The sequence below is a fragment of the Tursiops truncatus genome, chromosome 17 (assembly GCF_011762595.2).
Source record: "Tursiops truncatus isolate mTurTru1 chromosome 17, mTurTru1.mat.Y, whole genome shotgun sequence".
NCBI classification, from domain to species: domain Eukaryota; kingdom Metazoa; phylum Chordata; class Mammalia; order Artiodactyla; family Delphinidae; genus Tursiops; species Tursiops truncatus.
In genome coordinates, this window is record NC_047050.1 from 8807707 (window position 1) to 8825768 (window position 18062).

Sequence of the window (18062 nt, forward strand, 5' to 3'; positions counted from 1 at the left end):
CAAACAGTTGGTGATACAAACAAGTGAGGCCCCAGCTGCTGGCTACAAGTGGGTGACTTCTATTCCCCAACTATACACACGTATGTTTCAGTAAATTTGGTTTATATAACTGAATACAAAGAAAAGAATCAAATTATTTCATTCATATACTTGTAAAGATGGGGAAAACGATTACAGATGCATTCCCCAAAATGTGAGTGATCTGGATCAATTGTTTATAGAGTCTCAGATCTTAGTTTTGATCTTATTTTGAAATAATCATGATTTCCCTACTGGATATGCCTTCGCCCACAGCACCTTTTACATAATAGGATTTCTATGAATATTTTTTTTAAAAGAATAGGGAAAAAAGTAAAGAATGGACAGACATTATGTATTTCTATTCTAAAATGTTTATCTCAGAGAAATACATGTAGTATGCAAAAAGAAGACAAGTAAAAATACCTAAATAAAGTAAAATATCGAAGGATAAAATGTAACTCCTGAAAACCCTGGCTAGAAAGAAAGAGTAGTCTGACAGACCACACGAGTGTTCTCTTTTGAAATATAGGTTAGCATGTGTGAATTACATGCTGTCCAAACAAAAGGGGAAAAATAGTACTGAGCCCTTTCTGTGGAGGCAAAATATAAAAATTGGGACTAATTCATAACCGAAATACTAGTCCTACTAGCAAAAATTTAAAAAAACGTGCTTCTGAGTTTTGTGAAAAGAAGCTAAAGAAAAAAAATATATGTAAAGAAAGATTTCCATTTGACCAGCCATTTATCTCTCTGACTAGCACTGAGCCATTACATCATTCATTCAGGGGAGTGCTATATGGTGAGTCTTGAACATACAATTATGCACATTCGTAAGAACTCCCCTCCCCTCACTCACCATTAAACTGCCCTACCCTTACCCATTCATAGCACCCATCAAGGCCAGCAAGGGAGAGAATGTGCTAAGACAGAAGTCACAGTCTTGTGGGTCTTAACCACAGAATTGGTATCCCATCACCTTTGCCTTATCCTGTTAATGAGAAGCATCACTAGTCTAGCCTGTAGTCAAGGGGAGGAGATGACACAAAGATGTGAGTCCCAGCAGGCTGGGATCTTTGGGGGCCATCTGAGTCTGACTGCTACTGTTAATCATTTTTGTTTGGTCACAGAAGTACAAGAATCTTCCAACCTCTTTTTTTTTTTTTTGCATTCCTAAAGCTACTCTGAAACCTTAGTTGTGGCTTCCTTTGTTTATTACACGTGGTATGTGTGTCTGCTATGGCCTCAGTTATTTCCCTCAGTCAGTTTTATTTCCTTGGCCAGGTTGTTTGCTGATTTTTCCCACCTCGGGTTAATTACCTCATGGCTGCTTCTAGGCCACATTTGCATGTTCCCTCATGTCTCTAAAGTATAATACAGATCACATCACTAATATGTATTGGGTTGGCCAAAAAGTTCATTTGGTTTTAAGTAAAAATAAAAGACACATTTTTCGTTTTCACCAAGAATTTTATTGAACACCGTGTTCACTAACTGAATGAATTTTTTGGCCATCCCAATACCGGGCTAAAACATGCTAATAAAATAATATATTTCACTCCTATTACAGCTCTTTCATCTGTTGCTCATGGAGCACCCAAGTTTACCTTCCACATATCCTGGCCACACCCCCCCACGCCCCCTCCCCAAGCCCACCTCTGTCTTAATGCATTTCTCTTGTGCTCTTCCCAGCTGTACCCTTCCTCCCTACCTTAACCTTGTTCATATTTTAAGTCTAAATTCACGTAGTCTTGATGAGCCTTTCTTCCTTTACAAGCTCACTAATTTCTCCCTTCTCTTAACTAACAAAGTATTAGTAATTTATACCATACAAGTTATTACTTGCCTGTAAGTTATTTTGAACCTGTATCCAGTTCGAAATTTATGAGTCTCCTTTCTCCAATAAGTTCTTCAATCAATATTGCTCACTACAGTAAAACCGAGGATAATTTATCTTAGTCACCACAAATGTTTAGTGAAATATTGTCCCAACATCTTTCTTAGGGAAGCCAGGCTTATATTTAGTCTGTCTCCTCAATACCCAACACATGGCTAAGTGCACACAATGTATTCATTAAATGCTTGTTGACTTGATATGGGCAACAAATAAATATATAAGGCTTGTAACTAATTTCATTGAATATATTTTCAACATCTTGAAGCGAGAAGGGCTGTGCCTCACTAGAATTAGTGTCTGCTATATGAACCATGTGTGAGCTTTTCAGAGGGACCCTCTGTAAATTTAAGAACTACATTAAAATTTATATGATGTCTAAGATTTGTTTTCAAAACCTAGGAAAATAAGACTATAAGTTGCTAAGATATAAAGTATAAGGCTAAAACGTTCTTTCCCATAAAAAAATAAGTCAGATACTACTCGCTCCTACTTTAAAAATTTTTTTTTGGTATTTCTCTTATGTCTTTTTTTAACCTTTTTTAAAAATTGAAGTATAGTTAATTTACAATATTGTGTTAGTTTCAGGTGTACAGCAAAGTGACTCAGTTTCATATGTATATATTCTTTTTCAGATTCTTTTCCATTATAGGTCATTACAAGATACTGAGTAGAGTTCCCTGTGCTGTACAGTAGGTCCTTGTTGTTTATCTATTTTATATATAGTAGTGTGTGTCTGTTAATCGCAAACTCCTAATTTTAATTTACATTATAAGGCTGTTGTTTCCTAATTTCTGGGCTATAAAATTTGCTCAAACACAGGACCTGTGATAGAACCTGGGATTATAATTTTAAAGTATTATATAAAAAAATGTCATATTTATACACTGAGATACCATTTACACCATTTTTTAGATCTAAAAGTAGTTTTAATGAATTTCCACTGATCTAAACAAAAATCTTTAAGCACAACAAGTATTTAAGAATTTTCTTCTTCCTGCTAATTAGAGACTGCTAATTCCTGTCTCTGATCCTACATTTGAAAAGAGGAACCATATTTTTCACAAATTTGTATGTAATCATGCAAATAGATTAGACAACTTTGTTGTTTCATATGTGTTTTTCTGGGAAAACTTTAATGAAAAATAAATTTCAAGTGAACTTTCAATATTTTTACTTGTAAATATGGTACATATTCCTTTATTGTAATTTAGTTGTTGACCAAATTGCTGTTGCTGTAATCCCTGACTGTCTTAGTCTATTCAGGCTACTATAGCAAAAATACCACAAACTGGGTAGCTTATATACAGCAGAAATTTATTTCTCACAGTTCTGGAGGCTGGGAGTCCAGAATCAAGGTGCCCTCAGATTCCCAAAGGCCCCACACCTTAATACTGCCACCTTGGGGGTTAAGGATTTCAACATATGAATTGGGGGAGAAGTTGATCATTCCTCTTACTTAATGTTCCATGGTAAGCAGAGGAGGTCCCTTCCTGTCTGATGGGTGGGTTCTTCAGAAGGTTTTCCAAAGACCCTTGCTGCTGTTACCGTGTTTCTCCATCACAGTGTTTTGCTCCCATCCACTTGGTGTGAGATCGTATTGGCATATCACCACGACCACCATGTTCCAAACAGCAAGATGGAGGAAAGTGAAAAGGATACAATGTAGAGTTTGCTTATAAAACTTCTGTACCTATCCCATTAATGAGAACGTGGACACCTGGCCAAACCTTGCTAGAGAAATTGGAAGATACGGTGTTTATTTCGGTCAGTTCTAAACCCAGTTAGAAACTAGGAATTAACTGAGGGAAAATAGAACAGATTTGAAGAACTACCTGTCTCTGCCATACCGAGAATCTTAAATTTGCAACGTGTTACTGGTGAGGTTGACATTTTTTTCATACATTTATATAGTTTCTCCTGTGAATCACACATTAGTGCCCTCTGCTAATGTTTTCATTGGATTAGTTTTTTGTAAGATTTTTGTTAAAAACTATTAATTATTGACTACCACATTCATTCAAGTATTTTATCATTTTTTTTTTATTGGAACTTTACAAGCTATGTCGTCAAACATCTATGATAACATTTTCATTCCTCTTCGAAAGTTTTCCCCAACTCAAGATCAGTTATAATATTCATCAATATTTATTTCTAGGATTTACCTTAGTTTATTTTATTTTTTTTATTTATTTTTGGCAGCATTGGGTCTTTGTTGCTGCGCACGGGCTTTTCTCTGGTTGCGGTGCACGGGCTTCTCATTGCGGTGGGTTCTCTTGTTGTGGAGCACAGGCTCTAGGTGCGTGGGCTTCAGCAGTTGTGGCATGCGGGCTCAGTAGTTGCGGCTCGCGGGCTCTAGAGCGCAGGCTCAGTAGTTGTGGCACACAGGCTTAGTTGCTCCTTGGCGTGTGGGATCTTCCCAGACTAGGGCTCGAACCCGTGTCCCCTACATTGACAGGCAGATTCTTAACCACTGCACCACCAGGGAAGTCCCTAGGATTTATTTTAAATTTTAACTTTCACTTATAATTCTTTTTTTTTTTTTTTTTTGCGGGCCTCTCACTGTTGTGGCCTCTCCCATTGCGGAGCACAGGCTCTGGACGCACAGGCTCTGGACGCGCAGGCTCAGCGGCCATGGCTCACAGGCCCAGCTGCTCCACGGCATGTGGGATCTTCCCGGACCGGGGCACGAACCCGTGTCCCCTGCATCAGCAGGCGGACTCTCAACCACTGCGCCACCAGGGAAGCCCCTCACTTATAATTCTTTTAAAAAATTTTGTAATGAGTTAATGTTTTTAATTATTTTTATTTTTTATTGAATACAATTTTAATTAAATATTTCAAATTTTTACAATATTATATTAGTTTCGGGTGTACAGCATAGTGATTCAATATTTTTGTAGATTATGCTCCAAAGTTATTATAATGTTATTGACTGTATCCTCTGTGCTGTACATTACATCCCTGTGACTCATTTATTTTATAACTGGTAGGTTATACCTCTTAATCCCCTTCACCTACTTCACCCATCCCTCCAACCCCTTCCCTCTAGCAACAACTAATTTGTTCTCTGTGAGTCTATTGCTGTTTTGTTATATTAGCATAATACCCTCCGGGTCCATCCCTATTGTAGCAAATGACAAGATTTTATTCTTTTTTATGGCCAAGCAATATTCCATTACACACACATACACACACACACACACACACACACAGAGCACATCTTCTTTATTCATTCATCTGTTGGGGGACACTCAAGATGCTTACATATCTTGGCTATTGTAAATAATGCTGCTATGCACATTAGGGGTGCATATATCTTTTCAAATTAGTGTTTTCATTGTCTTTGGATAAATAGCCAGGAGTGGAATTGCTAGATGGTATTGCAGTTCTATTTTTAATTTTTTGAGGAACCTCCATACTGTTTTTCCATAGTGGCTGCATCAATTTATATGCCCACCAACAGTGCACCAGGATTCCGCCTGCCGATGCAGGGCACACGGGTTCATGCCCCGGTCCGGGAAGATCCCACATGCCGCAGAGTAGCTGGGCCCGTGAGCCGTGGCCGCTGAGCCTGCGCATCCGGAGCCTGTGCTCCGCAATGGGAGAGGCCACAGCAGTGAGAGGCCCGCGTACCGGGGGGGAAAAAAAATATATATATATATATATATATATATATATATAAAGGTCCTCAAAAACTGGAAATGTCCTAGACCTCTCCAGATTGTTACAAGGCTCTGCTATAAACCAGTAGAAGAGTAGCGGAAAGGCAACATGGCCGACAGGCAAAGGTCCCTGAGATTCTGAAGTGGACTCCTATCCTCACTCCCTTGCTTGGCTGGGAAAAGTCCCTTGTTGTCCGTCAGCTTCAATTTCCACATCTGAAGTGCAGATAATAATAGTTTAAAGAGTTTTCTGAAGAAGAATTGAGGTGATGTGTATCCTGACACTGGTAATTACTAGGTACAAGGTAACTACTGCTAACAATGTCATTAATACAGAGATGATGTTTCGGTAGATTTTTCTATGCACACAGAATGTCTCTGCTTGCTGCCCTTGGTTCTGCCTCCCAGAGAAATATTTTCCATGTGTTTGCTCAGAAGAACCCATTCATTGTGGAGAATGTACCTTGGGCTACCTTGTTTGTTAATGCACTCCTGTGGAGCCGAAGGCATCAGGCTTTCACAGTGGCGTAGCCAACACGGCCAGCACACTCCAGCGTGTGCGCTACAGCTGCGCTGGTAAGCGAGCCATTCTTTTTTGTTTGTTTTATATCCACTCTATTTTTCAATTCTTTTCCCATATAGGGCATTGAAGAGTATTGAGTAGAGTTCCCTGTGCTGTACGGTAGGTCCTTATTAGTTATCTATTTTATATATAGTCGTGTGTATATGCCAGTCCCAATCTCCCAATTTATCCCTTTCCCCACACCACTCTCTTCACTGGTAACCGGAATGGATAAAGAAGATGTGGTACATATATATACAATGGAATATTTCTCAGCCATAAAAAAGAAGAAAATAATGCCATTTGCAGCAACATGGATGGACCTAGAGATTGTCATACTGAGTGAAGTCAGACAAAGACAAATATCACATGATATCACTTATATGTGGAATCTAAAAATGGTACAAATGAACTTATTTACAAACAGAAATGGAGTCACAGATGTAGAAGACTGATCCATTCTTAAACATGTCCATAAAAGAAGTCAAAATGGAAACTGTGCTTTTGAGAGTGGATATATTTCTGAAGTAAGAGGGTAGATTGAAGAAACTGTCTCAAATTAAAATATAGCAATAGAGTTATAAATATTTGTTTGGAGAGGGGCAGCTGGGAAAGAATCATGGAAGGGATGGAAGTCTGTGTGGATATTGGATAATTAGTAGGGTACTTGTAGACCCAGCACAGGCAGAGGGCACAGAATGAGTCCACATGGCGTGAACCTGGTTTACTGAGAAATGGCACAGAAATATGATTCAGGGGAAAGTTGGTGTTAGAAAGAAAGGGAGATAAAGCACTCTTAACATTTTACAAACTTGTTTATGACTTTGCATTGTATGTTAATATTCCTTGGAAAGCACTCTTTCTTTCATTAGGTTAGTTTTCTTACATCATATCCAAAGACAATCTGAGTCAAAGAGTGATTCCTGGTTGGCTTACTCTAATTCTCACCTTTAATCAGGCTGTATTCCTTGAAAGTGGATGTTCTGAAAACATGAAAACTAACTGTCTAAATGTATTTTACGAAGAACATAAAGAATTAAGGTGCATCTCTGTTTTTTTCACTTGTATCTCCACTCTCTTAGTTAAATATACCTTATATTCAAAATAAACATATTAATAGCATTTTATTTCTGTTAACTATATTCTATAATTTGCTCCAAACTCTGACTGAACTGATTTATGTTAAATTGACTAAGATATGTGACCAAAAACAAACTAATATTGTACTTGAAGTTGTGAATTCGGAGAGGTGAATAGTGGGGAAACAATCATAATTTTAGGTAAAAGGGTCTTTTAACAAATAGATTAAACTATCACGAAATGAAACAAATAACATCTTTGTGTTTGTTCTTAGTCAAGGCTTGTATCTGACAAGCCTTATTGCTGTAGCAATTGATTTTCTTGTATTCTAAAATAACAAAGGATTTTAAAAAATGTTTTCAGGAAGCCTAAAAAAAAAGGTGATTTATTTTCTGCTAAGTCTTGTTAGCAATCGATGGTAGCAAGGACTGTAAAAGTGCCTTAGACAATGCTTAATTATCTGCTTGAGATGCTCTAAAAACCACCAAAAGAAAAGCATATGAAAAGGAAAAAGTTAATTAACTGGCTGTAAGAACTATATCCACCCAATTTAACTATAACTGACATGTAGTTATCCCGTGTCAAAGCCCTTTAGATATTTATGTATACGAGAGAGAATAATTTTTAGCAAAAGAAATAAGTAGTAGAAAACTAATGGAGAACCAAATAGCTGACTACATGGTTTTATCCTCAAAAAGATTCTAATTTGCTCATTTCCCTTTATAGTCTCCTCAATTTGCTTGTCCCCGCAAGATAGCCAAATCACGGAAAATAATTCATAAAAAATACTCAAAGAAGGTCTCTGATGTTGTAAGAATACTAAAGGAAAATGGGATCATTATGATGGTTCCACACAAGTCTGAAATTATCAGAGACTAGAAATCCCTGCAGGAGGATTTTGTTTAATTTCCCCGCTGAGTACTGCCTTTCCAGTCAAAGGAAAACTTAGCCTAAGAGCTCTTTCGTCACTTGGAGGAACGTGGAGAAACAGGGAAATTATTTCCTTATGACTAGACAATCATTTTAATGAACTAATTCTATGTTAGAAGAGAGGACTGAGGAGTGGTTTAGATTTGTAACCTAGAAACCCCCTGTGATACTGATGTGACTTAAGGGCTTATGCAGCAAGTCAATCTGTGACAGAAACTGTACATTAGCATGATATTTGATGTCTGTCAATATCGCACACATATTTTTTCATGCTGTCTTTGATCTTTCCTGAGGGCTGTGTCAAAAGGGAAATAGCCTCTCCAAAGTATAATGCGTTATCAGAGAGAGAATACATCCAAGTTTAAGGTCCTTAGCCTGGACCATGTGAATTGAATTTTGAATGTCGATTTCATATTTGCTCCAAACATTTGCTTCTCATGCACTTCAACATACAGTAATGAGTCTGAGAACAGGAGACTGTGTTGTCCCTTGGAATGCGACTTGTCATTTAGAAGATCACCATGCCTTCCACACTACCTCAATCCTACTGATCCCAAAATAGTGCTTTCATATTTGATCAGTGCTCAGCAGTATCCATTACACCCACGCCCTGATGTTTTCTCTAGTGACTTGGTACCTTCTGAACCAGTGAAATGAATCTGTCTCATTTCTGAATGTGACGGCCCACTAACCACTGAGTGGTTTGTTGCCTTCTTAATTCCAACGTAATTAATGAAATCCTCAATTAATTACTTTGACAGAACATCTTATGTTTGTGAAAGTTTAATAAATGTTCTGGCCCTTTTAAGAGTAATTTGACTATTTGGGGGACTTCTGTATTCAAATAAAATCTTATTGATTTCAGCTCAATACAATTGAAAATGTAGTCATTAAAGGGCATTTCTTGCGAAATTTTAGATCACAGGTGTGTGGGCCATCTCTGAGTAGAAGCATCAATTTCTAATAAATATTTGGTTTATTAGCTCAGGTTATTGACAGTCTCTTGGTAGGAGGTGGGGAACAGGAATGATCAGCTCATAGAATTGGGTTAAGAAGGGGGAAAAAACAATAGGTTCATGAGTTGTAAAAAATGCACCATTCTGTAGTGGATGTCAATAATGTAGGCGGCTATGCACGTATAAGGGCAAAAAGTATATGGGAAATCTCTATACCTTCTCAGTTTTGCTGCTCTAAAACAATAAGGCTTTAAAAAATGCAGATGGCAAAGTAGCTATAGATATTAGTAAAATAAAAATATAATTCTAAGTATCCACCTCTTAAATTACTAGAAAAATAAGTGAGCAAAGTTAACAGTAAATACAGTCTTCACAGATTTGGGTAACTTTATTTGCATTGTACAGTGATTTCTTAAGCCCCACTGCAATGAAACCATTTTAAAAAGTGCTATTAGAAATGGACAATTCGATATCTATTATACTTTTTTCTTTATAAGATGACAGGGATTTTTCTCTAAGCAAGTCCCAAATTTGGGGGTTATTACTTTAAATTTCATTTGACATTAAATTTAATTGACAAAATTAATTGGATTAAGAGGAGTTAAAATTCCCCTTGATGGAAATATCGATAGCTTCTCCCTTTTGTGGTTTTTGAAACTAAGTCTTTAATGAACATAGAAGTCAAGCAAGGGCATGGAATCCGTCCCCTAACATCCTGTCATCCTTTTGTGCCTTTGGTTTTTAATCTTCGATTCACTCATGCATCATATCTTTTTTGAGTATTTACCGAATACAAGAGTCTATGCTGAGTCCTGGTGACACAAATACAAGCAAGACAGATACGCCCTCTGTCCTCATGGAGCTTATAGTCTGTGTGAGCTTGATGCAGACCACACCAACATGAATAGGATAAGATCCAGTGAGGGAAATGCACATAAAATACTTAATAATTACACCCTGGGATAAGTCTTCTGCTAGAGATTTGTATTGACATTATAGCAGACCTCTATTCTTCTTAAGAAAGTCAGAAATGGTGTCCTTAGGGAGCTGACACTTGAGCTGAGTCTCAAAATGGAGCAGGATTTAGACCCTGTTGTTACCATTGAGTCACGAATGTCTCAACTTTATTTCTTTCATTTTTTTTTCATTCAACAATACTTAAGTGGAATCCAAGATGCAAAAGGCATTTTGCAGGATGCTACCGAGGTAAGTCAGTCAAGGACTCTGCTCTCAGATTTCACAAGGTGAGAGAGAGAACAGGGAAACAAGGAAGAAAGGGATGGGCAAATGCGGGATGAGAATGCAAAAGATGGGGCTCTACTCCCATGGGGAGCAGTCAGGGAACGATTCCTGGATGCAGTGACATTGGAAGTAGCTGGAAATGCGGCCCTGAGCTTTTCAGCCCTGAGTAGGTCCTGCTCAGGGGTAGGAGCGTTCTGCTTTATCAGAACCAGGGTTTATCTTAAGATAAAGACCCAGAGATGCATATTTGAGGAAAATTTTAGGAAAGGACCACTTCTCCTCCAAGTCTCTGTCCCTGCACTTGATACAGGTAAAGAAACAAATTGCATCATGATCAAGTCATTCCTTTCCATAAAGGCTCCAAACTCTACCTAAAAGGAAATATCACTGGATTTAGGCTTAGGAATTTCAAAAATGTCTTTTGGAAAGCCTGAGTCCTGAATGTGTTTTTTGATTAAAACAGTTACATAATGATTAAATTTGGGAAGCATTCAGTCTATAGACCTTTCTTGAAAATTAACTATACACATGTGTATTAAGGAACTTAGAAATCCGGTGGTTAAAAAATAAATGAGGAGATATGGGGATATATGTATATGTATAGCTGATTCACTTCGTTATAAAGCAGAAATTAACACACCATTGTAAAGCAATTATACTCCAATAAAGATGTTAAAAATAAATAAATATATAAATAAATAAATAAGCAAGTCAACCATTAAATACCTCTCGTTTCCCCGATTTTTCATAGAACACATATTAACACTGAAGGAGCTTTGATATACGTCAGTTGTCCTTACACGTCAAGATACTCTCTTTCCCAATAGCAAGCATTAGCTAGGAGAGTGCCTGAAGACACTGGGCTCTGAGGGGCAGGTGGACGATGGAGGACGGGGAAAGGGAGGAAGAAGGGAGGAGAAGAAAAGGGGAGATTTCTGATAAATTGACAATTTTCGGTCATCTCTAATACCTCTAGCTGCTGAAGTATGACAGTTCAGGCTTTGAAATTCTACCTTAGGGTGTGTGCTGTCTTTTATGTCCACCTTCAGCTACTGGAAGTGTCGGGACTTTACTGGCCACCAGGGCTAGGCTTCCTGATGGTTAAAGGCAGTTTCTCCTGGGAGCCTAATAACCAGTTTCTGGTTCACAGCAGCATCAGATTCTGACAACTGAAGGTGGTAGACACAATAAACTCTCCAGCACAGCTTCCTTTATTTTCACCTTTACCAAAAACCACATGCTGACAGTGTTATGATGGGAGGGGACTGAATTGCTGGACAAATGGATCATATAAAAAATAAAAATAGTCAAGTAGGCATGTGAAGTCAAAAAATAATTTTAATCCCTTACGAACTCCATTGAAAGGGAGTTATTGCTAAAAGTAACTATGCTAAATTTTAATTAGATGTGTCCATACAGAAGTACATGTAAGTGGCCCAAAGATGAAGTTCACTTTTTAATTTAATTTAATTTAATTTAATTTAATTTTATTTTAAGTCTAGAGAGTAACCGACCCAGACAGAGCAAAAGCATGAAGTTAATTTTTTTATTTTTATTTTTTATTTTTTGACCAAGCCACACAGCATATGGGATCTTAGTTCCCTGACCAGGGATTGAACCCTCACCCCCTGCATTGGAAGCGTGGAGCCTTAACCACTAGGCTGCCAGGGAAGTCCCTTTAGTGTTTTAATATTGTAAAGAAACACTGGGATAAATATTCTTAGATGTAAATCTTTTTGCTTGCTTTGATTTTTTTTCTTCAAGATAAATTCCTAAGGAGAAATTGCTGCGTCAGAGCATATGAACATTTTTAAACTATAATGTAGCAGATCATCAAATTGCCCTTCAGATATTACGTATCTCACAGGTCCACCAGAGGGTATGTGGAAGAGACAGTATCTCCCCATCCTCACTGATAAATGGAGATTTTTAAAGTACCAAAATAGTTCTTTAAAAGTCTTTCACTCATAATTTACCCCAAGTCTTACTAGCTTTATTCATATTAAGGCAGTCAGGTGAAGTTTCTTTTTCACTCTTGAGTAGAGCTGAATTCAGGGCTGTGAATTTTACATAAAGGTATTTTCTGAGAAGAGTCTAAACTATACAAACATCTTTTATTTATTAAAATAGTATTTAATATGGAGACTTCAAATGAGACAGAATAAAGCCATTACATTACTTTTGTCATATTAAGTGGTTATAAAACAGCTGTGAGCACCAGCTTTTTGTTTTTTCTACACATATAAGGGTTTTATTTTTTTTTCTTTTGGAATTTTATTTTATTTTATATACAGCAGGTTCTTATTAGTTATCTATTTTATACATATTAGTATGTCAATTCCAATCTCCCAGTATATATGTCAATTCCAATCTCCCAGTTCATCCCACCTCCACCCTCGCTCCACGCATTCCCCCCTTGGTGTCCATATGTTTGTTCTCTACATCTGTGTCTCTATTTCTGCCTTGCAAACCAGTTCATCTGTACCATTTTTCTTGATTCCATATATATGCATTAATAAACAATACTTGTTTTTCTCTTTCTGATTTAGTTTACTCTGTATGACACTCTCTAGGTCCATCCACGTCTCTAAAAATGACCCAACTTGATCATAAAATGACCCATTTTATGGCTGAGTAATATTCCATTGTATATATGTACCACATCTTCTTTATTCATTCGTCTGTCGATGGGCACTTAGGTTGCTTCTATGACCTGGCTATTGTAAATAGTGCTGCAATGAACATTGGGGTGCATGTGTCTTTTTGCATTATGGTTTCCCTGGGTATATGCGGAGTAGTGGGATTGCTGAGTCATATGGTAATTCTATTTTTAGCTTTTTAAGGAACCTCCATACTGTACTCCATAGTGGCTGTTATCAACTTACATTCCCACCAACAGTGCAACAGGGTTCCCTTTTCTCCACACCCTCTCCAGCATTTGCTGTTTGTAGATTTCCTGATGATGCCCATTTTAACTGTGTCAGGTGATACCTCATGGTAGTTTTGATTTGCATTTCTCTAATAATTAGTGATGTTGAGCAGCTTTTCATGTGCCTCTTGGCCATCTGTATGTCTTCTTTGGAGAAATGTCTACTTAGGTCTTCTGCACATTTTTTGATTGGGTTTGTTTGTTTTTTTGATATAGAGCTGCATGAGGTGTTTATATATTTTGGAGATTAATCCTTTATCCACTGATTCATTTGCAAATATTTTCTTCCATTGTGAGGGTTGTCTTTTTGTCTTGTTTATAGTTTACTTTGCTGTGCCAAAGCTTTTAAGATTCACTAGGTCCCATTTGTTTATTTTTGTTTTTATTTCCATTTCTCTAGGAGGTGGGTCAGAAAGAATCTTGCTGTGATTTATGTCACAGTGTTCTGCCTATGTTTTCCTCTAAGAGTTTTATAGTGTCTGGCCTTACATTTAGGTCTTTAATCCATTTCAAGTTTATTTTTGTGTATGGTGTTAGGGAGTGTTCTAATTTCATTCTTTTACGTGTAACTGTCCAGTTTTCCCAGCACGCCTTATTGAAGAGGCTGTCTTTTCTCCATTGTATATTTTTGCCTCCTTTATCAAAGATAAGGTGACCATATGTGCATGGGTTTATCTCTGGGCTTTCTATCCTGTTCCATTGATCTATATTTCTGTTTTTGTGCCAGTACCATACTGTCTTGATTACTGTAGCTTTGTAGTATAGTCTGAAGTCGAGGAACCTGTTTCCTCCAGCTCTGTTTTTCTTACTCAAGATTGCTTTGGATATTCAGGGTCCTTTGTGTTTCCATACAATTTGTGAAATTCTTTGTTCTAGTTCTGTGAAAAATGCCATTGGTAGTTTGATAGGGATTGCACTGAATCTGTAGATTGCTTTGGATAGTAGAGTCATTTTCACAATGTTGATTCTTCCAACCCAAGAACATGGTATATCTCTCCATCTGTTTGTATCATCTTTATTTTCTTTCATCAGTGTCTTATAGTTTTCTGCATACAGGTCTTTTGTCTCCTTAAGTAGGTTTATTCCTAGGTATTTTATTCTTTTTGTTGCAGTGGTAAATGGGAGTGTTTCCTTAATTTCTCTTTCAGATTTTTCATCATTAATGTATAGGAATGCAACAGATTTCTGTATGCAGAAATGCATACAGATGCAACAGATTAATGTATAGGAATGAAACAGATTTCATTAATTTTGTATCCTGCAACTTTACCAAATTCATTGATTAGCTCTAGTAGTTTTCTGGTAGCATCTTTAGGATTCTCTATGTATAGTATCTTGTCATCTGCAGACAGTGGTTTCAGTTTTTCACCATTGAGGACGATGTTGGCTGTGGGTTTGTCATATATGGCCTTTATTTTGTTGAGGTAAGTTCCCTCTATGCCTACTTTCTGGAGGGTTTTTATCATAAATTCGTGTTGAATTTTGTCAAAAGCTTTTTCTGCATCTATTGAGATGATCATATGGTCTTTATTCTTCAATTTGTTAATATGGTGTATCACATTGATTGATTTGCGTATATTGAAGAATCCTTACATTCCTGGGATAAACCTCACTTGATCATGGTGTATGATCCTTTTAATGTGCTGTTGAATTCTGTTTGCTAGTATTTTGTTGAGGATTTTTGCACCTACGTTCATCAGTGATATTGGCCTGTAGTTTTCTTTCTTTGTGACATCTTTGTCTGGTTTTGGTATCAGGGTGATGGTGGCCTCATAGAATGAGTTTGGGAGTGTTCCTCTCTCTGCTATATTTTGGAAGAGTTTGAGAAATATAGGTGTTAGCTCTTCTCTAAATGTTCGATAGAATTCACCTGTGAAGCCATCTGGTCCTGGGCTTTTGTTTGCTGGAAGATTTTTAATCACAATTTCAATTTCAGTGCTCGTGATTGGTCTGTTTATATTTTCTATTTCTTCTTGGTTCAGTCTCGGGAGCTTGTGCTTTTCTAAGTATTTGTCCATTTCTTCCAGGTTGTCCATTTTATTGGCATAGAGTTGCTTGTAGTAATCTCTCATGATCCTTTGTATTTCTGCAGGGTCAGTTGTTACTTCTCCTTTTTCATTTCTAATTCTGTTGATTTGAGTCTTCCCCTTTTTTTTCTTGATGAGTCTGGCTAATGGTTTATCAATTTTGTTTATCTTCTCAAAGAACCAACTTTTAGTTTTACTGATCTTTGCTATTGTTTCCTTCATTTCTATTTCATTTATTTCTGATCTGATCTTTATGATTTATTTCCTTCTGCTAATTTGGGGTTTTTTTTTGTTTTTATTTCTCTAATTGCTTTAGGTGTAAGGTTAGGTTGTTCATTTGAGATTTTTCTTTTTCTTGTGGTAGGATTATATTGCTATAAACTTCCATCTTAGAACTGCTTTTGCTGCATCCCGTAGGTTTTGGGTTGTTGTGTTTTCATTGTCATTTGTTTCTAGGTATTTTCTGATTTCCTCTTTGCTTTCCTCAGTGATCTCTTGGTTATTTAGTAGTGTATTGTTTAGCCTCCATGTGTTTGTATTTTTTACAGTTTTTTCCTGTAATTGATATCTAGTTTCATAGTGTTGTGGTCGGAAAAGATACTTGATACAATTTCAGTTTTCTTAAATTTACCAAAGCTTGACTTGTGACCCAAGGTATGCTCTATCCTGGAGAATGTTCCATGAGCACTTGAGAAGAAAGTGTATTCTGTTGTTTTTGGATGGAATGTCCTATAAATATCAATTAAGTCCATCTTGTTTAATGTATCATTTAAAGCTTGTGTTTCCTTATTTATTTTCATTTTGGTTGATAACTCCATTGGTGAAAGTGGCATGTTAAAGTCCCCTGCTATTATTGTGTTACTGTCAATTTCCCCTTTTATGGCTGTTAGCATTTGGCTTATGTATTGAGGCATTCCTATGTTGAGTGCATAAATATTTACAATTGTTATATCTTTTTCTTGGATTGATCCCTTGATCATTATGTAGTGTTTTTCCTTGTCTCTTGTAACATTCTTTCTTTTAAGGTCTATTTTTCTGATATGAGTATAGCTACTCCAGCTTTCTTTTGATTTCCATTTGCATGGAATATCTTTTTCCTTCCCCTCACTTTCAGTCTGTATGTGTCCCTAGGTCTAAAGTGGGTCTTTTGTAGACAGCATGTATATGGGTCTTGGTTTTGTATCCATTCAGCAAGCCTGTGTCTGTTGGCTGGAGCATTTAATCCATTCACATTTAAGGTAATTATCGATACGTATGTTCCTATTACCATTTTCTTAATTGTTATGGGTTGTTATTGTAGGTGTTTTTCTTCTCTTGTGTTTCCCACTTAGAGAAGTTCCTTTAGCATTTGTTACAGAGCTGGTTTGGTGGTGCTGAATTCTCTTAGTTTTTTCTTGTCTGTAAAGCTTTTGATTTCTTTGTTGAATCTGAATGAGATCCTTGCCGGGTAGAGTAATCTTGGTTGTAGGCTCTTCCTTTTCATCACTTTAAATATCTCGTACCACTCCCTTTTGGCTTGTAGAGCTTCTGCCGAGAAATCAACTGTTAACCTTATGGAAGTTCCCTTGTGTGTTATTTGTTGTTTTTCCCTTGTTGCTTTCAATAAGTTTTCTTTGTCTTAATTTTTGTCAGTTTGATTACTATGTGTCTAGGCATGTTTCTCCTTGGGTTTATTCTGTCTGGGACTCTCTGAGCTTCTTGGACTTGGGTGGCTATTTCCTTTCCCATGTTAGGGATATTTTCGACTATAATCTCTTCAGATATTTTCTTGGGTCCTTTCTCTCTCTCCTCTCCTTTTGGGACCCCCTATAATGCGAATGTTTGTGCATTTAATGTTGTCCCAGAGGTCTCTTAGGATGTCTTCATTTCTTTTCATTCTTTTTTCTTTATTCTGTTCCATTGCAGTGAATTCCACTATTCTGTCTTCCAGCTCACTTATCCATTGTTCTGCCTCAGTTATTCTGCTATTGATTCCTTCTAGTGTATTTTTCATTTCAGTTACTGTATTGTTCATCTCTGTTTGTTTGTTCTTTAATTCTTCTACGTGTTTGTTCTTTAATTCTTCTGGGTCTTTGTTAGACATTTCTTGCATCTTCCCCATCTTTGCCTCCATTCTTTTTTTGAGGTCCTGGATCATCTTCACTATCATTATTATGAATTGTTTTTTTGGAAGGTTTCCTGTATGCACTTTATTTAGTTGTTTTTCTGGGGTTTTATGTTGTTCTTTCATCTGGTACATAGTCCTTTGCATTTTCACTTTGTCTATCTTTCTGTGAATGTGGTTTTCGTTTCACAAGCTGCAGGATTGTAGTTCTTCTTGCTTTTGCTGTCTGCCCTCTGGTGGATGAGGCTATCTAGCACCAGCTTAATGAATGCAGAAACTTTACTTAACCATCGATAGATTCCAGTCTTCATCTTTTTTGTTATTAGTTGTTAAGTACACAATAAAGCAATTATATTAACACATAGAAGTTGGAGACAGTATCCTTTTTCAGAAATCTTAGTTTGGTCGCTTAATTAGGAGTTCTCACATGTTGACCAGTTTCCTAAAATAACAATGATATAAATGTCAAGCAGCTTTTCATAAAAATAGTAAAGCATCAGAAATCTACCTCATTGTATAATGAATAGTGATGTCACAGGCTACTGAACTGGTGCCACTTGACTTGGCAGTTAGCATTTTTCACATTTCTCAAAAGTACCAGATTTGGTGCAAACAGAATTAAGATCCCTGCAAAGTAGAAAAAAATGTAATTTTG

General features: G+C 36.9%; 1 long non-coding RNA gene across 1 annotated transcript; it reads left to right on the forward strand.

The window, feature by feature from the left end:
- The first annotated feature begins 2543 nt into the window (after positions 1–2543).
- On the forward strand, positions 2544–10287 carry LOC141276878 (uncharacterized). The gene is made up of 3 exons (XR_012327129.1): positions 2544–2604; positions 6220–6259; positions 10269–10287. It is a non-coding gene; the product is annotated as an uncharacterized lncRNA (long non-coding RNA).
- The last annotated feature ends 7775 nt before the right edge of the window (positions 10288–18062 follow it).